The sequence below is a fragment of the Schistocerca americana genome, chromosome 2, assembly GCF_021461395.2.
Source record: "Schistocerca americana isolate TAMUIC-IGC-003095 chromosome 2, iqSchAmer2.1, whole genome shotgun sequence".
Taxonomy (NCBI): Eukaryota; Metazoa; Arthropoda; class Insecta; order Orthoptera; family Acrididae; genus Schistocerca; species Schistocerca americana.
Window position 1 is genome coordinate 692,034,391 of NC_060120.1, and position 26,968 is coordinate 692,061,358.

General features: G+C 44.3%; 1 protein-coding gene across 1 annotated transcript in view; it reads right to left on the minus strand.

Annotated features, from left to right (window-relative positions):
- LOC124593670 (cysteine-rich secretory protein 2-like) overlaps nucleotides 1-20,968 on the minus strand; it is a 246,026-nt gene extending 225,058 nt beyond the window's left edge. The window contains exon 1 of the mRNA XM_047131956.1: nucleotides 20,900-20,968. The gene's annotated coding sequence lies outside the window, so the exon portion shown is untranslated. The remainder of the gene's footprint in view (nucleotides 1-20,899) is intronic.
- Between the last annotated feature and the right edge of the window lie 6,000 nt (nucleotides 20,969-26,968).

The following is a 26,968-nucleotide window of genomic DNA, read 5'->3' on the forward strand; positions in this document are numbered from 1 at the left end:
GTGTCACACAATATTAATTGCAGTGACCCGGTGCATAGCTGCGGAGAAGAACTGGGTCAAAGGCAACTGAACTTATAAGTGCCACAATACGAGTGACACTGTTTCAGCTAGCACTGTAATGCTCTCTTTATGTAGGGTATTTTTTGTTCTGCCAAACACAGACCGAGAAATGTGTGAAGCTTCTGATGACGAACTTTACTTCGGGGAGTCGCCGTCTCGATCGGTAGGCCTAACCCCTGAAGGTGAGGCCCAGTCGGGCCACACGCAGCGAGGCTTGAGGCCGCTCGCTGTCTGCCCCATACCGTATGTCAAAGGTTGTGCGCCGGGCCGGCCAGAACTGGTTCCCACACACACCGACCGCCTGCACTCCAGCTCGTTTACGCCGATGGAGCCTGTCGCTGATTAGTAATGGATCGATAGAACACTTACCTGTGATGTCCTTAGAAGGCGCTAGCAAGCCTCGATTCACACGCGATTACATGTATGAAACACACACACACACACACACACACACACACACACACACACACTGTCCAGTTTAACTGGACCTTGTTATCTATGACGCATTAAACTGTTACAAAAAAGTTAATCCCATCCTAGTGGAGGAAGTGAGAGTTTATTTTTGTATCGCCGTGTATTCAAACACAACTTGTTCTTTACGGACATTGTGGTCGCTAAGAGCTGCTCGGAGTAAAACAGCGTTTACATTTAGTACAACATGGGAGATGGCGACGTTAGACTTCACTCAGGAAGTTGTAAGCCGATGTATTCCACAGCTGATGCCAAGTTCGTCGTAAGCAATTTACGAATGTCCTTGTTGTATCCAAATCAAAATCTGAAACAAAAGTGATGTAGTGAAAACAATATTACAGAGGCGCGTAAAGGAATGCTTCACGTACAGTGTACTAACTGCCTTTCTGCCAATACTCGCGCGTATTTAAAGCGGTAGAGAGCCAAAGGGTTTGCCTATCTGTGGAGGCCTCTGCTACCGTTCCGCTCACAAGGACACCACACGGCAGTCGGATATTTGTATTTTTTTATATTTCTGTTATGTGAAGGTGAGAACTGAAATATCAATATCGGCACAGCATTTCGATGCAACTTCCCAAAATTCTCGAGATAACTGGCTTTGAACTTTTCCGAGCGTGCTAAATTCCTTAAATCTAGGTCGATTTTTCGAAGGATCTGGTGGAATGCTTGCTGGTGACGTGATTTCGATACACAGCTGTCGGAAATCGTTTAATAGTGAAACATATCCTATGACAATTTCCGTAACGCAAAAAATACATGTAGATTGAAAAATTATTGACAGCGCTCGCGATTGGTAATCGCTGGTTAGAGTCTTGCTTCCGTCGCTATTTTTTTTCCTTTTTTCGTTCACATCGAATACCTGCATCACTAAAATTCTATTTTCATTGCAAATATAAACTCTTAGTTACAGATCTTTTATAAAATAAAAGTTTGTTAATAAAGATTGTTTAAACTAAAAATATTAAAAATTAAGTTTTTTCCATCTTATGTTTTCAACATTTCACGGAAATGGTCGAAGAAAACTCACCCTTGTTTAAAAGTTTATATCGGCTGGGAATGGATCACAGGCTGCCCGGACAACAGGCGAGCGTGCTATCATGGAGCCCTTCGAAAATTCAATCACGCTCGGAAAACCTCAAAGTCGATTCTCTCGAGAATTTTTGGGACTTGCATTGATATACTTTCCACGATTGAGTTCTGAACTTCACGTACCATACACAAAAAAAATTACAAAAATCCGACTGACGTTGGTCTCCTTGTCAGTGACTATGTTGTGCCCCCTATCGTGGTGACTAACCGATTCCACCTCCACATCGCTGCCAGCTGGTGGAATATCATCGCTGTACTTGACACATTCTTTATTTGAATAAAATCATAAGTGCGTGAAGATGGGATTTACATCCTGAAACGTAGGCCATGTGTACGATAAAGAAATTGTCAATTACAGCTGGAGCGAATTTATTCATCATGATAACTGACTACGTCTTTTACGCCAGAGAAAGATTAGGGACACATTCTATGCTATTCCATTCGAGAACAGTGGGCAGGGAGGTCGCTAAGCCTCCATATGAGCTGAGAGTTTCTCTTATTTTATCGTCAAGGTCTTTGCGGGATACGAATGAGCGAAAGAGCACCATGTTGCTTAGATCTCCTTGGAGTGCATGTTTCCGGACCCTCGCAGCAATCGACTCCGCGACGCACAACGCTCCTCTCTTTGCGTCCACCGCTGGATTTGGATGGGCACCGCTGTGATGCTCTGGCCCTTACTGCACGAACCCGTGACGAAATGCGAGCTCTCCTTTAGATATTCTCGCTCTCATCCCTTTCTCCTAGCTGGTAAAAATCTCAGACTGACGAGAAATAAGACTCGGTCGACAATTTTTGCAATCTACATCCTTCGGGGGTGCTTTAAATTTCCTTAGAATTATTTCAACGGATCTGTCCGACATCTTTTCCAACGCCTGCTTGTATGTAATTATTGCACTTTAAGTCACTCTGGGCGCATACATCTATTCAACGATTCTGTGTGTTTCCAGTGACTGATCGCCATTAGTGTAAGCAAACAACAGTGGATCACCTGTTTATTTACGGGCAATTCATCATATTTCTGTAGTTAAGTATATCAAATGCCAGTCCAAACGCCCATCTCTACAGGACTTCACGCGTATCGCTACAATTTTCTAGCTAGCCACGTTCCTAAATAGAGTAGCATCATCCGTTACAGGACTCGTGGCAAACAGCGAAAGTAATGAGTAGAACAAATAGCACTGACATCGAAATTGGTCACCACGAAGATGTTAATTAAATTTGCTACCTTGGATGCAAATGGCACATGATGGGTAAAGAAGGGAGAAGGTAAACGGCTGAGTAGCACAGGCAAAGGAGGCATTCCAAGGCAAAGTAAGTATCCCACTATCAAACATAGACCTTAATTTGAGGAAGAAATTTGTGCGAACGTTCGTTTGAAGCACAGTACTGTATTGTTGAGAATCTTGGGCTGTGGGAAAACCGGAAAGGAAGATAATCGACGTGTTCGAGAAGTAAAGTGAAAGAAAGTAGTTGGAAATCAGTCTTGTTTCACTCGTTTCTGAATCATCACCTCTTTTCACGTTCTTCGACACTCTAAGTTTCGCCTACTTCTGTACAACTTCTATGTGGACACTTTTCGTTCGCTGTATTTTATTCGTAACAGCTTCAGAGAACTGTTTCCTTGAATAACGTAGGAAAAAAACAGTAGCCATATCTATTTCAATAGATAATTTATAACTTCAAAATCAAAATTTATACTGCTAAGAAGTGGCAAAAATCTCATTTATCTAAACCAGAAAGAATAACTTAAAGTTTCTTCCTGCTGCAAAATTAACTTGTATATTTAAGCAGATACGGAATCCTACAGAAATTCTCTTACTTTTCTCAAGTGCTGTGGCACCTACTATCCAAGAATATTTCTGAAAAAATATTATTCAATCGGCGCAATATAAAAAACATAAATCCAGACAAAAGATTTTTAATTTTTGACAACTCTATTTAAATATATCGAGTTCGTACCATCAAACGATTTGAAATTCTGAATTTGACTTTAGTTCCTCCATATTCTAGCACATTCCAGAAAAGGTTTCACCATTCGAATTGCGCCGAAAGGCGTCTCTGAAACGCATTCCACGAGAAACATCTGGGAAAGTTCGTTTCCGAGAACTGTTGCGGTAGTTATGGGGTGTACCGTGTACACACGGTGCCTCACTGAAGTCTTTCACCTCAAATATCTCCTGGCACGTTAAAGTTGTCGGCTGTTATTTTCACCTAAAAGAACATTAACTTCCGAATGATGCTTCATTGGTCGGGAGAAAGAAAACTTGGATAATGCACTTTTAAACACTTGTTCACTCCGTAATATCTTATGAGGCTTTCAAGCCAATTATAACGCCGAATTTGTCTCATAGAAAACCCTGCTTATGAACCAAAGCAGCAACATCGTTCTGACTGAAACAAAAAACCAAAAAGTTAATGTTTTATATCAATGGCTAATAAGATGATAAAATAGGCATAGATCTCCGTTTTATGAGTCACTAGTGACTATTCGACTGACAGAAAGATTACAAAATATATTTAATATGCCAACAGCTATGGAGGGTAAAGAGTTAGGTGAGGGACCCTGTATTGAGTACACTGCCTCCATTCATCATTCCGTGGTTGTAAATACCCGAAAATTTCACTTTTTTTTAAACTAAGTCACATGCACAGTTATGCGGTTACATCACTCACAGATCATTTTGAAGTGCAGTTTTTCTCTTTTAAGATAATTTAACGAAAGATGCCGTCCTGTGCGCATAAAAAGGTCTTTGCTGCGTTTAGGACTCTAGAGCAATGCTTCAGTTCTGTTTTCAAGTCGCAGTTCCTCGTCGTGAGAAGCGGTTTGTAAGTGCCTACCTATACATCACTAAGTTAGCAGTTTTACATCGTACGATCCGTGCTCAGCAAAAAAATTGTCGGCGGCTCCTGATATCATCTGACCGTGAGGGACAAAACGCTTATTCAGTTGTTTGCATACAAAGGACGCACCGACAGGTTCAAAGAACTGCATGAACAGAGGTCGGCACGAAACAAAGCGCCTACCGCTAAACGCCAGTTCGATTTTTCCGCAGTACATGAAAATCTTAAAACAGAAGTACTGAACGCAGTCGTACGTGCACAAGTAAAACGTTACATTTGCTTCAGAATTTCGCTGATCGTTGCTTGTCCACGAACAATATTGTCTCAAGCAAGTATGAGAGCAAGGATAGAACAGCGTGTGATACAGCTGGACCTCAGTACTGACGTCCGCCTGCTTACTGGGTGATTCCGTGCTTGCCTCCCATCCAGCGGGCCCGGGTTAGATTCCCGGCCGGATTGGGAATTCTCTACGCTCGTGGACTGGGTGTTCAAAAAATGGTTCAAATGACTGAGCACTATGGGACTTAACATCTGTGGTCATCAGTTCCCTAGAACTTAACTAACCTGAGGACATCACACACATCCATGCCCGAGGCAGGATTCGAACCTGCGACCGTAGCAGTCTCGCGGTTCCAGACTGAAGCGCCTAGAACCGCACAGCCACACCGGCCGGTGGACTGGGTGTTGTGTTGATCTTTTCATCCTCATCACCGGCACTCAAGTCGCCCAGTGCGGGGTCGACTGAAACAAGACTTGCACTCGGCGGCAGAACTTCCCCGGATGGGGCCTCCCGGCCAACAATGCCACACGCTCATTTCAGTTTCCATCAGCAATGATCTGTTGAAGCCGTTGTTACCGTTAAGCAGCGTGAAGGACACGAAATGGATTATTCCGGGAGATCTACGTTGCATGCTCTTCTAAATACGACCTTGGTATGACGTGAGTGGATTTCTTGAGTCTAAGTATTCGGTACTCTAGAAACTAGTTTTCACGAATTTGCTAACGGCATTTATTAACTGTATGCTGTAAATTTCACGGTTCTAATTGCAGAAGTTAGAAAAAGAAAAGAAACATAGCAGATGAAAGTAGTTTATCTCTAATAAGTATAAAGTATTAGGTTTTTACATTAGACCAACAGAAAAATGGAAACAAGCACTTACTTATTATTATTTTTTGTTCATTTGTCAGTCTCAGTTACCATAACAGTTTGAGTTAATGTCGACTAGTTTTCAGCTTTCTTATTCGTTACCGAACCATTGCCTGAGTGGTTCTGAAATAATTTATGAATAACATCCGTATATTTTGAGCTCTTCGTGATCAAGATGGAACATCCTGTGTCGTTCATGTAAGTGCATTGTGAAGTGTAAAGTATGCACTTACATGAAGGACAGAGAATGTACGTAATTGGTCATGAATAGGTCAAAATGCAGGAATGTTATCATTAATTATTTCAGAACTACTTAGCTAATGATTCGGTTAGGAACTGGAAAGTAAGAAACTCAAATTGCGACTGCAACTGAGACTGAAAAATATAAAAAAGTAATAAGATTCGTTTATTAAAGTAAAAAACTTTTAATGTGTAGATGACAATTTTTCTATCACAATTAGAGTACGATAGCTAGTTTCGCTTCTATCTGCACCGATCCTCAGTTCGTTCAAAATGTAAAAAAGCGGTGAATGTGCATTGGAAAGCATCATTAGCTGTAGTCATGCAATGAAATGTATTCGTAAATACAAAGACAATAACAGCACGTAGTTTACAAACATGGACATGAGCAAGCCACGTTGTAGGCCGTAATCTTGCAGGATGACGACAGTAAAGGAAAATGCCCAGTTTCATGAGTAAAAGTTGCGTCAAAGGCTCTTTATTTGCAGCTGTATAGCAGGAATTATATTGAGAACAATATGTGCAACGGTTCCAAAAACTGTCAGCTGTTTCGTAGGAAAAAAGATCCTTCGTTGGATGTGGAATAGTTATCTTTACAAAATGTGCACAGGTTGAAGAATAAAAGGAAAATGCCTCAAGCCTACCAGCTTTCCACGACACGTCAAAACTAAAGAAAGGACTGTGGCCTAGGCCACTGAGTTTGTTGTGGCCGCCGACCAGGTGTATAAGCGCTTTTAAACAACGACCCAAGTGTTCAGAGTTTACGAAGAATTTATTCGCAACTGGTCAGAAGCCTCAAGGCCATTAATTTGACACTATTTTACTTCTTCTTGACATCTTCTATGTGTGTGCTAACATGCGTTCTACGCTTACATTCTGACCTCGAGGGCTCTATCACTTCTAAAACGTGAAAGACTCTTGCAAATCCATAACAGTTCTGACAGTGTACTTCTTAAAGTGAGTAGCACTGCAAAAATAGATTTATGCCGTCACAATGAAGTTATAAATATTACGTTGACAAGCCTGCAATAAGAGGGCGTGCAGAAAAATAGTGTCTCCTAATGTTTTGTGTGTTAACTCTTAAAGCCTTTTAAATAAAACAAGCTTCATTAACATTCTACATCTTTATTCTTCATATGTACATATTTATTTCTCAACTTAGTTACCCTGAGCCGAATACATTTCTCCCAACGAGAGGCCAGTTTGTTGATACTGTCACTGTAGCATGTTTGACTTTGTTGACGTTGCCAGAACCTCGTCTCTGCTTGCACCGCTTCATCACTATCAAAGTGACTTCCTCGAAGATATTACTTAAGTTTTGGAAACATATGACAATCTGATGTCAAGTAGGGATTGCTGGAGGATAAATTCAAATGGCTCCAAGCTCTATGGGACTTAACATCTGAGGTCATCAGTCCCCTAGACTTAGAACTACTTAAGCCTAACTAACCTAAGGACATCACACACAACCATGCCCGAGGCAGGATTCGAAGCTGCGACCGTAGCAGCAACGGTGTTCCGGACTGAAGTGCCTAGAACAGCTCGGCCACAGAGGCCGGCCAGCATGGAGGATAATCAATGATAGTAAATCCAAGGCGTCGGATTGTTTCGCTGCGCACCGCCATGTCAAACGCTGCAACTCGGTGCGGTGGGTTGCAACTGGCGTCAGCGAGGCGGAAAAGTCAACCAAGTAATAAGCTTGACACGTAACACGTCAGCCGATACTGAGAACAGAGTAAAAGATTCGGAGGCATCACGCCCTTGTAGTTCTTCTAGAGGCCTGTACGGTATCAATAGAATCTGTCCGGAACATTAATTGTTCTATACTGCAAAGAATGCAAGGCTTCTTATAAAGTCATTTTTATTAAAGTGGATAAATTGGGAAACATGTCATTCATCTTCTCGTAAGCGAAAATAACAAAAATTAATTGTGCAAGAATGCTGCAAGATCTAAAGATTTACAGTTAATTGGAAAATATGCTTCCTTCTCGTGCTTGAGTGAGGCGTAGTTAATTCCAGGTGGTGTTCCGGCGGAGATATCTTTAATGACCTTGAACAGGCTAATATTGCCATCACGCTGTAGCTCTAATTGAAAATGTTGGAAGACGAAAGAAATATTAAGTCTACTGGATCGCAAAGCATGCTCGGAGACATTTATTTCTGCTGTGGGTAAGGAAGGTATAGCGGCGGTGATCTAGAGGGTAGAGCACTTGACTCCAGAATGGAAGTACCGGCTTCAGTTCCATATAGGAGTGGGGATTTCTCCTCGTTCCAGTCCCTCCAAGAAGACCCCAGACCCACTCAGCCTGTTATCAAATGAGTACCGGGGTCTTTCCCGGAGATAAAAGGCGGCCAGGGCGATGCATCCACCATCCTCGCCCTCCTACTTCTGTGGCTAAGAAAGGCTGCACTCCGCACGCAGACGGGCTAATAGCTCGGTCTTGGGCTTATGCCACAATTTTTTTTAATAGATAATATCATAATATATGGAAAGAAACACAAGTTACTATTATCTTGAAACTGATATATAGCTAGACTCCTTAATGGGAACAGAACATCTGTATACCAAAAACCATATGCAAATTGTGAGTGTTGTCATAAGGTATCTGTGGTATCACATATCGATGCGACCCCGCAAGCGTCATAGCAACGGAAAGCTGTGGCTGCCCCACCCAAAAGTTTGTCTGCCAGTTGCAGGAGCCCTCTGCGCCACACCACCAGCAGCTCTGCACATCGAGCGCTCTCTGCCGCTGCAATACAGAAGAGCCTGAGGCAGCGGCTCAGCCCACACACACTAAGAGCACTACGTGAAGCTATACAGATGCCACCTGGTCGCGGCTCCTCCTCCGTCGTTTGTGCGTTAGTACAGAGAGACCTTTCCTCGTGGACATTGTGACAGATAGGCTGTTTAGTGGTGCACTCTTTGCATAGAGTCTTCGTACATTTGGAGAAAGTCGTATACAACGACATCGATGGAGCATTTTAGTAAGGCATAACACATGTATTAATTTGTAAGAAAGCAGTCTCTTTACAGTGTCAACTTCGTAATGCAAGTAAGTAGTCAACTCGACTCTGCAGTTTATAACAAAACCGAAAAATGGTTCAAATGGCTCTATGCACTATGTGACTCAACATCTGAGGTCATCAGTCCCCTAGACTTAGAACTACTTAAACCTAATTAACCTAAGGACATCACACACATCCATGCCCGAGGCAGGATTCGAACCTGCGACCGTAGCAGCAGCGCGGTTCAGGACTGAAGCGCCTAGAACCGCTCGGCCACAACGTCGGGCGACAAAACTGAAAACAATTCTTTGGTGATTGGTCAAGGTATTTACAACAGTATTAATTCTCAACTATATCACAACTGAAACACTCTTCCACTTCAGATCTTTATTTCAGTCTGATACGAACCACATTGAAGATGTCATATTTCTCATTGCTTTTCGACATCTGGTTCAGCTGGCATTGAATTTAGTCCGCGTTTGTCGTTCCAAATGCAAATTATTCAAGTTGACCTACCTACTAGGTTCGCTGTTAAATTTTCAATTCATTGCAGTTAAAACATGTTTAAAGTTCATGATATGACGGGATTTACGGCAGAGCAACATCAAGTGAACACAAAAGTGATCGCAAAAGTAGGCTGTGATGCAGTGGCAGAAGGACACACAGCCGGCCGGTGTGGTCGTGCGGTTAAAGGCGCTTCAGTCTGGAACCGCGTGACCGCTACGGTCACAGGTTCGAATCCTGCCTCGGGCATGGATGTGTGTGATGTCCTTAGGTTAGTTAGGTTTAAGTAGTTCTAAGTTCTAGGGGACTGATGACCACAGATGTTAAGTCCCATAGTGCTCAGAGCCATTTGAACCATTTCTACACCGTTTTCAACAACAGTTTCAACAGTCATAATATGAATAAACTGAATTCTTAATTTTAGTTGAATGTTTGAGGTGTCTGATATGTGAGCATCCAGAAGCTCGTTACAGCCACTGCAACCTAAACTAGTCTTGCCCCAGGACTGGGATTCTCATAATTGAACGGCCCTTGTGGAGGTGGCAAAGAGGCAGGGGAATAACAGACAAAAAAAAAAAATGGAAGCCAATTATTCCCCGCTATCGGCGAGGCACGAATAGCTCGTGCGATGGGAGGGTTCGTCGTAGAGAATGCAACATTTCTGCCAAGAAAATATGAGCTGGTAGTTCAGTGCAGATGTTGTCATTCTGAGGTAAGGTTCCATCTATTGCATCTCGTTGTATCGCACTATATGCGTGAGTATTTTGTAATAATTACAGTGCAACGAAGGCGCCATGCAGCCACGTCAGACTGACATGAACTTTGCAAGATGACTAGGTTCAATGGGTCAAATGGCCCTGAGCACTATGCGACTTAACTTCTGAGGTCCTCAGTCGCCTAGAAGTTAGAACTACTTAAACCTAACTAACCTAAGGACATCACACACATCCATGCCCGAGGCAGGATTCGAACCTGCGACCGTATTGGTCGCTCGGTTCCAGACTGTAGCGCCTAGAAGCGCACGGCCACTCCGGCCGGCCAAGATGACTAGGCAGACAGATACGCTAGTGAACAAAGTTAAGGACGAAGTAGCTTTCCCATGATGTTTCACTGCCGAGTAACATAACTTGCGTCATACATAGAAAGAACTGTTATATTATAATACAGAAGGTGACTGAAAGAAACACGCAATGAGAGGAAGAGAATGAGACTACTATGCAAAGACAATAATCATAGAGAAGTCACTGTGATTTATGATGGCCCCCTGAATATTACAAAACGCGGGACGCGGTTCTGAACAGGGTTTGTGATCACCACCGATGGCAGTGCATGTTCTGCAACATGGTTGGTGCAGTTCCGGTCCTCCATCAACGCAGTTGACTCCTGCTGGATGGTCTTTGGTGCATGTGAGAGTGCTGCTATACGTCTCCCCAATGCACCCCACGCGTGATCGATGGGATTTAATTCGAGGCATATGGCAGGGCACCACATTCGTCTGTCCTTCTGTACCAAGAGCTACTCCATCTGCGTTGTTCGATGCGGTTGCGCATCGCCTTCCATAAAAGTGAAGTCAGGACCTAATGCACTGACTAAAAGTTTCACATGGGGAAGGAGTACAGTGTCACAATAACGATGACCGATGAGTGGTCCGCCCCCGGTAGCTGAGTGGTCAGCGCGACGGAATGTCATACCCAACGGCCCGGGTTAGATTCCCGGCTGGGTCGGAGATTTTCCCCGCTAAGGGACTGGGTGTTGTGTTGTCCTTATCATCATCATTTCATCCCCATCGACACGAAAGTCGCCGAAATGGCGTCAACTCAAATGACTTGCACCAAGCGAACGGTCTACCCGACGGGAGGCCCTAGCCACACGACATTACCATTTTACCGATGAGTGTATCGTGTTCAAAGTCGACTAGTGAATTGACAGACCTATCAGTTATAGGGAGATTACGATTTAACGTGGAATCAGAACTACGGTACAACTGACCAGTTTAAGAAATATATTACTTTAACAATGGTCAAATAAACCGGAGGTACAGCTTTCATCAATCGGAAGTTTTTTCTTTTTTTTAATGACAGAAAAATTTCAAAAATGGCTCTGAGCACTATGGGACTCAACATCTCAGGTCATAAGTCCCCTAGAAGTTAGAACTACTTAAACCTAACTAACCTAAGGACATCACACACACCCATGCCCGAGGCTGGATTCGAACCTGCGACCGTAGCAGTCCCGCGGTTCCGGACTGCAGCGCCAGAACCGCACGGCCACCGCGGCCGGCTGACAGAAAAATTTCCTGTCCCTACCAGGCATCGAACATCGTACCTTTGGATCTGTAGCCTGACAATTAGTCATTCAGCTACCGAGTCACACAAGCGCTTGAATTATGTTTCACTAGTCGCACTCTTCTTCGAGAGCAACTCTTCCACATTTGAAAAGCACATATTTAATACTTAGCACGAGAATATTTATGTTATCGTGGAAAAAAATGGCCCCTGTTATTGGTCAATGCACACATGTTTAACTTCAAGGGAGACGTTTTGATTAACACAAGGTGATACTTAACGCGCGGGATGCACGCCACCAGTCGAGAGGGAAAATCTAAACAAACATAAAAGCTTTTATAACCGCTGGTCCCGTGCTGTTTCGTGTCTCCATTCAAAACATAGTTGCTCATAAACAACAGTTCGAAGAGGGTTCTGCTCTGCGGGTAACAACTGCAGTGTGTTCTCCCAACGGCCAACGGTGCATTATTTATAAACACTGGCTCGCAAGCGGAGGGACAGAGATTGAGAGATTACTGTTTTCCGGGTATTCTCTAAGTCATGGCAGAATAATATTGTGGTTACTTCATCGAGGCCGATAGTGTTCCTGATCCTTGAACATCTAAGCTACGGATCCGCCTTTAATCATCCTGACGTCGACAGAAGGTTAAATCTTTCTTCTTTTTTTTGTAATGACAACAAACTGAAACAGTCTTTTGATATAAATTTACGATTGGAGGACTGGCAGGACTTTTTCTAGAGATTACATGTGAACATTACCAAACGAAACAACAATACCATTGGCTGGCCGGAGTGGCCAAGCGGTTCTAGGCGCTACAGTCTGGAATCGCGCGACCGATACGGTCGCAGGTTCGAATCCTGCCTCGGGCATGGATGTGTGTGATGTCCTTAGGTTAGTTAGGTTTAAGTAGTTCTAACTTCTAGGGGACTGATGACCTGAGAAGTTAAGTTCCATAGTACTTAGAACCATTTGAACCATAACAATACCATTCGAAAAAATACGCCATACAATGAAGAATAACAGAAGCCCTAAAGAAGCTGCAGATTACAGACTCCCGTTGATCTTACGTAACCTGCTGTATGATTCATGATTTCATCGGCAGCATAGTAGTTGTAAACGTTTGATTTCCTCTTGGTGGGTACCACAGTCTCAATAAATTCGAAGAAAATACTAGTACCCACAATTCTGTTCCGTTAAAATAAGTAATCTATTCAGTACTACAGGTTTTTTTCGATGTGTTGAGCTCTAGCCTGCCCGCAGCTCGTGGTCGTGCGGTAGCGTTCTCGCTTCCCACGCCCGGGTTCCCGGGTTCGATTCCCGGCGGGGTCAGGGATTTTCTCTGCCTCGTGATGGCTGGGTGTTGTGTGCTGTCCTTAGGTTAGTTAGGTTTAAGTAGTTCTAAGTTCTAGGGGACTGATGACCATAGATGTTAAGTCCCATAGTGCTCAGAGCCATTTTTGAGCTCTAGCCCATTATGAAGTGTAAAAAATGGGTAGCCACATCCTGTTATTAAGTGCCTGTGTAAAGTCAAATGCCATGTGTAAATGCGCATGGCGTGTTGTTCTTCATATACAGGGTGCTACAAAAAGGTACGGCCAAACTATCAGGAAACATTCCTCACACACAAATAAAGAAAAGATATTACGTGGACATGTGTCCGGAAACCCTTAATTTCCATGTTAGAGCTCATTTTAGTTTCGTCAGTATGTACTGTACTTCCTCCATTCACCGCCAGTTGGCCCAATTGAAGGAAGGTAATGTTGACTTCGGTGCTTGTGTTGACATGCGTCTCATTGCTCTACAGTACTAGCATCAAGCACATCAGTACGTGGCATCAACAGGTTAGTGTTCATCACGAACGTGGTTTTGCAGTCAGTGCAATGTATACAAATGCGGAGTTGGTAGATGCCCATTTGATGTATGGATTAGCACGGGGCAATAGCCGTGGCGCAGTACGTTTGTATCGAGACAGATTTCCAGAACGAAGGTGTCCCGACAGGAAGACTTTCGAAGCAATTGATCGGCGTCTTAGGGAGCACGGAACATTCCAGCCTATAACTCGCGACTGGGGAAGACCTAGAACGACGAGGACACCTGCAATGGACGAGGCAATTCTTCGTGCAGTTGACGATAACCCTAATGTCAGCGTCAGAGAAGTTGCTGCTGTACAAGGTAACGTTGACCACGTCACTGTATGGAGAGTGCTACGCGAGAACCAGTTGTTTCCGTACCATGTACAGCGTGTGCAGGCACTATCAGCAGCTGATTGGCCTGCACGGGTACACTTCTGCGAATGGTTCATCCAACAATGTGTCACTCCTCATTTCAGTGCAAATGTTCTCTTTACGGATGAGGCTTCATTCCAACGTGATCAAATTGTAAATTTTCACAATCAACATGTGTGGCCTGACGAGAATCCGCACGCAATTGTGCAATCACGTCATCAACACAGATTTTCTGTGAACGTTTGGGCAGACACTGTTGGTGATGTCTTGATCGGGCCCCATGTTCTTCCACCTACGCTCAATGGAGCACGTTATCATGATTTCATACGGGATACTCTACCTATGCTGCTAGAACATGTGCCTTTACAAGTACGACACAACATGTGGTTCATGCACGATGGAGCTCCTGCACATTTCAGTCGAAGTGTTCGTACGTTTCTCAACAACAGATTCGGTGACCGATGGATTGGTAGAGGCGGACCAATTCCATGGCCTCCACACTCTCCTGACCTCAACCCTCTTGACCTTCATTTATGGGGGCATTTGAAAGCTCTTGTCTACGCAACCCCACTACCAAATGTAGAGACTCTTCGTGCTCGTATTGTGGACGGCTGTGATACGATACGCCATTTTCCCGGGCTGCATCAGCGCATCAGGGATTCCATGCGACGGAGGGTGGATGCATGTATCCTCGCTAACGGAGGACATTTTGAACATTTCCTGTAACAAGGTGTTTGAAGTCACGCTGGTACGTTCTGTTGCTGTGTGTTTCCATTCCATGATTAATGTGATTTGAAGAGAAGTAATAAAATGAGCTGTAACATGGAAAGTAAGCGTTTCCGGACACATGTCCACATAACATATTTTCTTTCTTTGTGTGTGAGGTATGTTTCCTGAAACTTTGGCCGTACCTTTTTGTAACACCCTGTATAATTACTAGGGGGATCTGCCTACATCCATTTTGCACTTAAAAATGTGCTACAGCTTGAAACTGGGCAGTAGCAGTGAGCCGTGTGCGGCTTGCGTTGGTGCCATTGGTAGGTAGGCATCATGTAATAGGAATAGTGGCGTCTCGTTTACTACTTCTGTTTATTGGCGCCACTACGTTTGTTAGCGTTGTCTGTCTGAGAGTATGAGCAGCTGCGTTTATCGATATCTAGTACCCATACTATCTTTGGAAGGACGTGAAGTGTTTTCCGGGTCGTGTGTGTCGGTAGTATAGTTGCGACGGAGCAGCAGAGAGGTCCGGCAGCGAGAGGACATGCCGGGCTGCTGGCGGCATGCAGGCACTGCTAGGTAGAAGGGCTGTAGTTGCGAGGGCCACAACCTCGTTGTCCACCAGACCCAGGACGCTGAGCTGAGTGGACATTAATGTAGTAGTGAAACCTCCACTATTTTGTGATCACTCTGTTTGTTCGTGTGTTGCTGCTCGCAGGGTCGCTGTGAGACGACAGCAACAAGTGGAGCGTGTCGAGTTGGCGGGATCTTTTAGCCGTCTTCTATTGCCTGTTATTAATTTTTGAATTTTGTGTTATTATTGGTGAAGTGCAACCAGCGGTATTTTATTGCCTAGTGGCCGCTAACGCCCCAGTTATCTGCCCTGGAGGTTAGCGTATTTTTGCGGCAGTGTACTTTTCCTCGTCTTGCCGATGCTGTCTGGCATGACGTAGTTAGACAGCCTCCTTGATTGCGGTGTGGATTACGGTTTCTTTTGTCTACCTTGGCTCTGCCTTTCGATGCCTTAAGCACCGGATTCTGAAGACGCAGTGCTGTCTGTTACTTCGCCCTCGCTTGAATTATTCCGTTGTTGTACTGGTTATCACACGTTAAGCGGATTTGGTAAGAGCATTGATCGGCGTTTAAACTGTGCCTAGTTTGAGTTGCCATCCTGTTAGGTGAGCATAACTCTTGGCTGGCTGTCTCACCGATTATGCAGCTGTAGGGACTTTTCTCAGGTCGATCCTTGGGGCACTGTCTGTGGATCACTCCCTTCTTTATTTGGTATGATTGTCAATTGTTTAAAAATGATATTTTTGTTTAAATTATTCCTATTGCTCGTGGCCTTCAGCCGACAAATAATTTTGAATTCTTTCTTAATAAGGCTTTCAGCAGCCATCAGTGTAGCTTATGTTACAGTCAATTATTTAAAAGGATTTTTTAAAAATTGTTTCCTTAAATAAAGTGTACGTGTTTACTGAGCAACCAACGGTAAGTGATTAGGTCCCGTTCACACCTTTACCTGCTTTCATTAAGTCCCACGGTCATGCAGTAAATAAATTACATATTTTAATGAAACAGCCTGGTGGAAATATGTTTCTTCAAGTTGTACAGGTGTAATTCAGCCTTTACTAAACAAAGGTTTTCGGTCACCAAAGAGTCAACTGCCTCTGACTCAGCTAGTGTGCATGTGTAATGTTATCGAAGACGATGTCGGAACAAAAATTTCAACCGATCGTTCCTGGTTTCGTTTCATCCTACGAGCTGGACTCTAAAGCCCGAAAGCAAACGGGAAGTCTCTGGTATCTGTCGTTGCCTGCGGTGCCTGTTTATTTTCTCTGCTGAAAGGAGGGCGACGTTGCTGGCGAAGTTCTTGTTATGTTGACAGTCTGAAACAAGATGTAAAGAACAAAGGGTGTAATATGCAGGTGCTGAAATGAGCTGCGCAGCGTCGCTTCAGGTACACACGTGTTCTGTGTAGCGTCAACGGATTCTCCTTGCAGGTATGCTCATCTCGACACTTCCTTGGCAGTTTTCTGTGTATGTCGTCGTTGCTCACTGGGTACTGGAGTAAAGTGGCCTTTCCATGTTATACCTATATATTCGTGTTCACTTCCTCGAATAATTGTACATAATACTGTTCCAAACAAATCACGGAACCTAGCAATTCATTCAAAACAATTTATGTCGAAACTCTTTTTTTAATATGTAGATTTATGCATTCAATTATACTGATTGTTTTAGGCAAAATTTACAATATTTATTCAATCTCGCAAGAAAAAATGTAGTTCCATTAATATTGTATATAAAATATATTTGTTGCTAATTGTGATAAAAATTCGTGTAGATAGAATCAATTTATTACTCGGATGGGGCTCGTAACTAAAGGTAAACTATATACTGAAAAGAAACCTTTGTGACTGATTACAACTGTGCGCCGTTTCGGGTCTTAAACGCTCATTACTGCTCCTACTCAGTCGGGGAACAATGCATAGGATCAACGAGACAGTGAATTACACGTAACATAGTTGTAAGTATTGCCTTATTTACACTCGGTTTGTCGTTGTTGAATACCCCTATGCGAACTACAGTATTTAGACATCTCTCGAAATTTGTAGCTAGTTATCTGGGATAATTGTCTTTGACATTCTTCTTTTTCTGGTACTAAAATTTTTGACAATCATATGGAAGCGAAATATTCTCTTTGCGTTGCGAGTTAGATCAACAGCTGTTTACTGAGGCGGATGGTGCATTCCAGCCTGCCGATGGAAAATTTGCAGTACAGTCATGATACCACAACTTTACCTCTTACTGTCCACTGTGAGACAACTTTCTGGTTGTTTACGCTTGATCTGCTTGAAAACTGATTCTATCGCGGAAGACGTTGTGTACCATTAGACAATAAGAGGTAAACAATTCGGCATCCTTAGCCTAATGCAAGCTGTCTTTTTCATCCTGCCAGTAAATTCTTCCTTCCATTAGCTGTTGTAGTTTGGACATTTCCTAACAAATCCTAAAATGAAGAAGAACCGCCTTCAGTTACAAACGTGATTCCATTACAATGTACGATGAATTACGAGCACTGGGGACTGGTCTTCAGGTCCTTTGACAGTCTACATCGATTATTTTTCCAGATTTAGGTTAATTCTGGTCCTGGTAAGATTACAGTGATATATTACAAAGCGGGCACATTGTGAATACAGGGCTACAAAACTAATGGTTCAAATGGCTCTGAGCACTGTGGGACGTAACATCTGAGGTCATCAGTCCCACAGAACTTAGAACTACTTAAACCTAACTAACCAAAGGACATCACACACTTCCATGCCCGAGGCAAGACTCGAACCTGCGACCGTAGTGGTCGCGCAGTTCCAGACTGAAGCGCCTAGAACCGCTCGGCCACATTGGTCGGAACGAAACTAACACAAATTCAAAAAATAACTTGCTTTTCCAGTGGTGGATACACTGTTTTTGAAGTACAATGTGAGTAAACATGTTTGTGTGCCTATATACACTTTTCGTTCTACGGCATATTTTGTAAAAAAAATAAGTCACGGAAGAAACTGACAGAAAGGGATAAAATTACATTTCTTTAACGTAATAGCTTGCTCGTCTACTGCAGTAATTAAATTAATTCATTTACAATGTCCTGACCGGTATCAAGTATGCCCTGTTATCTACGGATAGCGTAGATTCCTGGAAGCAACAAGCGTTCTCTATGATCCGGATACGCTGTTTACAGTTTTCCATTGGATGTGTTTTCGCTATGCGATAACAATTTCACACTGAATCGAAAAGAACAGACGCTGTCTTACGATGGGAGTTCAAGCTACATATAGGTTGGTGTGTAAGAAATACTACACAAGCACTCTTCGTTTGCTTACTCCGTTTGTGTTTTCTGATTGTCGTTAGCTATATCTACAATAGTGATATTTTATGTTTGTTTTTGAACATATAGTATGAATATTCTTAACCCTCGGAAATAAAGTTTGTTAGAGTACTGACACGCTATTGAGTACTCGTGCAAATTATAATCAACCATTTGCTGGGGCATTATAAAACGTTCTTGGCTCATCTACTCTTGCAACGTGTAGAAGTCTAAAAGCATTTACGTTTCCGTGTTTGGCGATCTGCCTCACCAGTATTTTACGAATTCAATAAACTGCTGTTGCTGTAACTCGCAACGATTATTTTTCCATTCCAAATGATCTTTTTCTCAAAAAATTTAGTGCCATAAAAAGAAGAATCTGAAAGACAGTTATCCCAGGTAACTAGCTACAAATACTGGGAGATGTCTTCAAATACTGTAGCTCGTACATGGATATTCAAATCAATGACAAATCAAGTGTAAATAAAAGTTCCGAGACTTGATTTTATTGCTGGCGTCTAATCGACGTCAGCGCAGCAACTCGGTGGTAGCTTGAACTATCAGTTGTAAACCATAGATGTGCTTTTGGCCAGTCAATTGTGAGCAGGTAGTGTTAAACTGTGGAAGCACGGCCATAGTGTGCCAATGTTGCTGTGTCACAAACGGCAATGGAAATCGTCTCTAAATCGACTGTTCAAGACGTGATGCACAACGTTTCGAATAAAAAAAAAGTGCCTGCAAAGTGTGGCCCACTCACCTTCACTCCTGAACTAAAACCGTGACACGCGGACGCATGGTGCGACTTGATTGGAATACAAAACGCGGACAATTTTTTTCCGGAAAAAATTGTCACGGATGACAGAAGTTGTTTTCAATGTGAACCTACCACTACACGTCAAAGTGCAGAAATTCACGTGAAGGGTCAACACTTTGATGAATTACCCGACATTCAAGTTAATGTGACGCGCAAGTTGGTCAACATCTCAAATAAGTACTTTTCTGATAGTTAAACTTGGTTGTATGAAAGTTCTCTGCTTTGTACGCAAATGAGGTTAGACTGTGTAGAACACCTGGAGCATTAAAACCACCATCTTAACTCTGCTCTATTTTTTATTAACCCAGTCTCGAGACCTTTTGGGCTGATGAGGTACTTCACTAGTTGTCTCTCCTCTAGTATATACAGAAGTTTACATTTGACCACAACTTTTATTTGGTTAAAGACAAAACGTAAGATTTTTCTAAAGTGAAACCCTTCCATTTATCCGCTTAGTGGCTCAGTACTTCGAGAAAATGAAATTTGGTAGACCAAGTCTTGTATTGGAAGGAAGAGAAGGCATTAATGATAAAGCACAAAGTCGGATTGGGGAAGTATAGGAAAGGAAATCGACCGTGTCCTTTCAGAGGAACCATCCTGGAATTTATCTTAAGGGGGGTAGGCAGTCAAACGGCCCGACTTGGAGCAGGAGAGGCACCACAGGACATTTTAATTTCCACTGTCTATACTTTTAGAAATAAATTCATAAAACTTTAACAGCATGCCCAGGAAGGGTTCAGGATTCATACTCATAGCAGTGGAAGCTCAAAAACGTAACAAAACACATTTTTTTTACATGTGAAATTTCATCATTTTCGCTTACTACTGGCTGCATTTGTTGCTATAGGTACACTTTTCTTCTTAAGTAAGAGATTCTTCGATGACTTTTGCACAGCATACAAACCATAGTTACAGGTGTATGAAACTCTAGAAGTTGTGTAATTTATGAAAAAATGAATGAACTGTTACATTTTAAACTTCATGTTTAGAAAAAACTCAAGTTTTATAGTTAATTATCTCAATTTTTTGAAGTTTTTTAATAGATTTGGAAAATTCTAGAGTTTCATACACCTGTAACTACTGTTTGCATGCTATGAAAAATTCATCGAAGAATCTCTCTTACTTAGGAAGAAAAGTGTACCTATAGCAACAAATGCAGCCAGTAATAACTGAAAAATGATATTTCACATGTAAAAAAAAGGTATTTTGCTACGTTTTTGAACTTCCACTGCGATGAGTTTGAGTCCTCAATCCTTCCTGGTCATGGCGACAAAGTTTTATGAATTTATTTGTAAAAGAATAGACAGTAGAAATTAAAATGTCCTGCGGTGACTCTCCTGCTCCAAGTCGGCCCGTTTGACGTCCTACCCCCCTTAAGCGATATTAAAAAATGACGAGATAACTGATTCTGGATGATAGGACGGGGATTTGGACTGTCGTGCTCCCGACCTCACGCTGTTGTCCTGTGTGACGTACGCATAGGGGTTTGGTGGTACTGCTGCCTAAATGCTAAAGGATCGTAATTGCTAGTAGCATCATCTTCTCTGGACTACATGGGTGCACGTTGTCACTGCGGAATGCGGCTATGAGCGCGAGACGCGGTGCTGTGCCGTGCAGCGGCGCGGCGTTACCTGTGCGGCTGCGAGGTGCGGGCTGCTGCTGCTGCTGCTGCTGGCTGCGCCGGCTGATCCCGGCGGCTGCGGCGCGCGACTGAGCGACCGCCACCGGCACAGCTGGTAGCGCGCGGTCCGCCGCTGCCTTCTGCGCACGCGCAGTTCGCCGCCCACGCCACCGGCTCCCCGCCTCACGCGAATCCTCCGGTTCCCGTTGCCCTGCACTCGCAAGTCGCCTGTCCGGGCACGTATCGTGTGCATATGCAAGGCCTCATCAGACTGCACGCTCTTAGGAATAGCGGCAGACAGAAAACGAACAGCCTGAGAGGTCGATTCGTCATACACATCAATCTTCATTCCGCAAACCACCGTGTGATGTGTGGCGAGGGGTACATAGTTTACACCATCACCCCCATCTACTCCTATTGCGTTCACACATGGCATGCGGAAAGGAAGACTGTCGGTATCCCTCCCGTATACACTGAAAAAAAAGTGACGCACCCAGAATGGGAGGAGGAAACAAAATGGAACGTCACTAGTCGAGAGAGTATGTGATATTACTTCAGTGATTACAAAAATCGAACAAAATTTACGAACAACTTGGCAGGAAACTTTATAGTATGGGCAACCATAGCCACGATAAATCAGGTTGAATAAGACGGCCTGAGTGGCCGAGCGGTTCTAGGCGCTACAGTCTGGAGCCGGGCGACCGCTACGATCGCAGGTTCGAATCCTGCCTCGGGCATGGATGTGCGTGATGGCCTTAGGTTAGTTAGATTTAATTAGTTCTAAGTTCTAGGCGCCTGATGACCTCAGAAGTTAAGTCGCATAGTGCTCAGAGCCATTTGAACCAGGTTGAAAAATAAAACCCCACCAGCAGTAAAATGCTTTTATTCTAAGGCACTATTGGTTTCACGGCACTTATCATTGCATATTCAGGTGCATACGTACACACATCAAAAAAACTTTTGGATCACCCAGGTTTCCAGAACTCCTGAAGATAGACGTTGACTATGGATATTATATCACAGACACAGTTTCTTTGACTGTTCAGAGATGTCACTAAACCCACCCAAATATGTAAACAACCATGCATGAGCACCGCCTGTTAGACGGAGGGGGTCCGTCACCGATCAGTTAGTCATTCCACCAGGAAGGAGGTACACGGCTCGTGTTGTCTGTAATTCAGCCATGCCTAGACGATTAATACCGTGGTTTGATCGCGTCCACATTGTTACTTTGTGCCAGTAAGGGCTCTCAACAAGGGAAGCGTCAAGACGTATCGGAGTGAACGAAAGCTATGTTCAAAAAAAATGTTCAAATGTGTGTGAAATCTTATGGGACTTAATTGCTAAGGTCATCAGTCCCTAAGCTTACACACTACTTAACCTAAATTACCCTAAGGACAAGCACAAACACCCATGCCGGACGGAGGACTCAAACCTCCGCCGGGATCAGCCGCACAGTCTGACTGCAGCGCCTAAGACCGCTCGGCTAATCCCGCGCGGCCAAAGCTATGTTGTTCGGACATGGACGAGATGCAGAGAGACAGGAACTGTCAATGACTTGCCCCGCTCAGGCCGTCCAAGTGCTACTACTGCAGTGGATGACCGCTACCTACGGATTATGGCTCGAAGGAACCCCGACAGCAACGTCACCATGTTGAATAATGCTTTTCGCGCAGCCACAGGACGTCGTGTTACTACTCAAATTGTGCGCAATACCCTGCATGATGCGCAACTTCACTCCCGACGTCCATGGCGAGGTCCATCTTTGCAACCACGGCACTATGCAGCGCGGCACAGATGGACCCAAAAACATGCCGAATGTATCGCTCAGGATTGGCTTGACGTTCTCTTCACTGTCTCGCATATGCCTTCAACCAGACAATCGTCGGAGACATGTTGGAGGCAGCCCGGTCAGGCTGAACGCCTAAGACACACGGTCCAACGAATGCAGCAAGGTGGAGGTTCCCTGCTGTTTTGCGGTGGCATTATGTGGGGCCGACGTACGCCGCTTGTGGTCATGGAAGGCGCCGTAACGGCTGTACGCTTCGTGAATGCCATCCTCCGACGGATACTGCGCAACCATATCGGCAGAATATTGGCGAGGCATTCGTCTTCATGGACGACAATTCGCGCCCCCATCGTGCACATCCTGTGAATGTCTTCGTTCAGGATAACGACATCGCTCGGCTAGAGTGGCCAGCATGTTCTCCAGATATGAACCCTATCGAACATGCCTGGGATGGATGGAAAAGGGCTGTTTATGGACGATGTGACCCACCAACCATTCTGAGGGATCTAGGCCGAATCGCAGTTGAGGAGTAGGACAATCTGGACCGATAGTGTCTGGATAAACTTGTGGATAGTATGCCACGACGAATACAGGCATGCATCAATGCAAGAGGACGTGCTACTGGGTATTAGAGGTTCCGATGTATACAGCAGTCTGGACCACGAGCTCTGAAGGTCTCGCTTTGTGGTGGTGCAACATGCAATGTGTCGTTTTCATGAGCAATAATAAGAGCGGAAATGATTTTTATGTTGATCTCTATTCCAATTTTCTGTACAGGTTCCGGAACTCTCTGAACCGAGGTGATGCAAAACTTTTTTTATATGAGTATATATATGTGGAAAAATAATCATGCAGAAAAATAAATGGTCCCAAACCAAAGATGAAACCATAATGAAAAAGGTGCTCACTGGAGTCAGTCATGATATGCATAATGCGAGAAAAAACAACGTTCATAGTCAGTCCTATGCAATAGATTACCCGAGAAAATACGTATGTCCTCAAAGTAATAAGATATTATGGCGGGGAACGCTCTCATAAAATCTGTCTCTCTCTCTCTCTCTCTCTCTCTCTCTCTCTCTCTCTCTCTCTCTCTCTCTCTCTCTCTCTCTCTGTTCGAACAGGCTTTGGAAGGCTCAACGGTACCGACCGACAGCCATGTCACACCGATCTACGGCCGTTTCAGTGTTCGTGACTGGAGCCGCTGCATCCCAGTAAAGCAGCTCCTCCGTTGGCTTCTCAAGAGCTGAATGCACCCCGCTTGCCAACAGCGCTTGCCTGGTCCCCGGCACGAATCCGCCCGGCGGATTTGTGTCGAGCTCCGGTGTACCGGCCAGCCTGTCGATGGTTTTTAAGGCGGTTTTCCATCTGCCTCAGCGAATGCGGCCTGGTTCCTCTTATTCAGCCTCAGTTACACTATGTCGACAATTGCTGTGCAAACACAGTCTCCACCTACGCGTACACCATAATTACTCTACCACACAAACATCATTTGGGGTTACACTCGTCTGGTATGAGACCTTCGCGTGGAAGGGGGGGGGGGGGGCGGGCGGTCCCCAGGGGGGGGCCGAAGCGCACAATAACCCTGGGTTCAGTGTAGGACGGCGGTGGGGTGGAGTGGACTGCTGTGGCCTGTTGTGGGGTTGTGAACCACTGAGGGCTATGGCGGGACGAAGCGTCTCCGTCCCTTCTAGGTCCCCAATTTAATACACAATATACACACACACACACACACACACACACACACACACACACAACACACACACACCTCCGTTGTAACGTCCCCCACTACAGTTTACTGGGCATTTCCGTGACTCAAAGTGATCAAACCAACCCATGACAAATAGTGCAGCTCTTCTTCGAAGCTCTTCTTCGAATCTTTTCTATCTCTTCCGTTCTTTAATACAACGTGTAACGTGTCCCAGACCAAGGTAAATTCCTCAGTTTAAAAGCCGAGAGTTTTGTAAGTTCCTTCTCTCAACTGTCGTAACTCCAATAAATCTAACAGCTGCCCTCACTACGTCTAGCTTTATGTGGTCGTTCCACACGCAGAAGACATGAATATTATAACTGATTCCAGTGACTAATCATCAACTTTTGACCAAACTATTTCGGATTTAGACATAATTAGTGACAGGCGAGCCTGAGCGATTATGGGCGTGGCTGACTAGAGCATCGATGCGACAGCCGCGTCAATGTCGCTGGCCAGGGGCCTTGAGCGTGTGGGCCAGCACTGGCAATGAGAGCGCCGGACCAGCGCCACCCGTAGAGTTCCCACAAGGCTGTTGTTGAGGACAGCACCTCATCAGCGGAAGGAGCAATCCTTATGCTTATGCTTCGTTTTGATGATGTGTTTTAAATGAATGAAATTATAGTAACTTATAAAAAAAATCTCCGTCCGAACGGCCCATCAAGGCCCAACGGTATCGACCGGCCGCCGTGTCATCCTCAGCACACAGGCGTCACTGGATGCGGATATGGAGGGGCATGTGGTCAGCACACCGCTCTCCCGGCTGTAAGTCAGTTTACGGGACCGGAGCCGCTACTTCTCAATCAAGTAGCTCCTCAGTTTGCCTCACAAGTGCTAAGTGCACCCCACTTGCCAACAGCTCTCGGCAGAGCGGATGATCACCCATCCTAGCGCTAGCCCAGTCCGACAGCGCTTAACTTCAGTGATCTGGTGATACCACTGCGGTAAGACCGTTGGCTATGTAGTAACTTATGGTATGAGTAAATTAATAAATGATTGCTGAATCAAAATAATAAATGCGAACAGCACTGTGTTTGGCGTCGGTAAATGCAGCTTTGAAAGTGACACGCTATAGAGCCAATAGCTTTAATGTAGGTCAAAATGCGTAGTTTTGTCTCAATTTTTCTGTATTTGGGTAGTAAAAGTGCACGATCTGAAGGTAGAATGGGGGGGGGGGGGGGAGGGGCGGATATATAGGGACTGTACGTTCACATTAAGGAAGGGTGCATGAACCAGTGGTTACGTGAGTCGAATTTGCGTGCTATGTGAGTCGGCAAGTTTAGTAGAAGTTAGCGGATTCTGGGCACAGTGTTCATCTTTCTACAATTCAGTGCAGAAGCGCAAGTTTCAGACTTAGTGAAAAATTGCGTGGAGTAACACGGAAGTCTGAATTATTCGTGTGGCGTACAGCGGCGACCTTAGGGGAGTTTTCATGCAGTGGCACCAGACTGGCGATTTAGAATGAACAGTCGGAATTGTGAATTTTTTTTTTTGTTGGTGACGGTCTTGGAATCTACAGAATTATTTTACAAAAGACTAAATGTTAGTCGGGAAGGTAAACCAGTCTCGTGGAATCTTATGGTAGACAACATACCCTTGTGCCCACTTTGTGCAGTAGTCATCCGATATTTGTTGTCGCACTTCGTTAAATAAACTGATTACTAAATTCTCGTGTGTCGCCTGTGCGTCACTTCCTGTATCTTAATATTCACAGGAGTCACAAGCAGAGACTGAGTGGAAAGAAGTGCGACCATGTACGATCGCTGCCCGAAAGTCTAGATAATAGAGAGCCAAACCATTTAGCAGCTACACGTCGTTCCAGCAGCCATGGTGCTGAAAAGAACTGTCTGATCATAGTATCTGGACAAGCATTAGCGGACATTAATGTGGGATGTGTCCATCCTTCGCGTTTACGATGGCTTGAGCTCTGCTGGGGTCATTTTAAGTGACGTGTCTGAATATCTGTGGAGGAATAGCAGCCGATTCTTCCTCAAGAACAAAAACCAGAGAAGGTCTTGGACGCTGGGGTCTGGATTGACCCATTTTCTAATGCATCCCAAAGGCATTCCATCGGGTTCAAGTAGGAACCCCTGGCAGTCTATCCCATTTAAAATGTCACAGATGGTGCTTTATGACAAGGTGTATTGTGAAGCTTCTACAAACAGTCATTATCTCCGAAGTGTTCCTCTACTGCATTCAGTTCGCAGTGCCGTAAAATGTCTTCACACCCCTCGGTGTTTATTGCTTTCTTAGGCGCAATTAGGGTACCACTTCTCAACCAGGAAAAACATCCCCATACCGTAACACCACCTCATCCATAATTCACTGTTGGTGCCACACATGGCAGGTACGTTCTCCAGAAATTCGCCAAACCAGAACCCTTCCATTGGACTGATACAGGGTATAATGTGATTCATGAATCCGTATCAGTGTTTCCAGTCATCCACTGCCCAGTGCCGCTGCTCTTTACTCCACCTCAAGCGTAGTTTAGCACTGACTAGAGACCTGTGTGGCTTACGAGGAGAGGCTCGACATCGTACTTC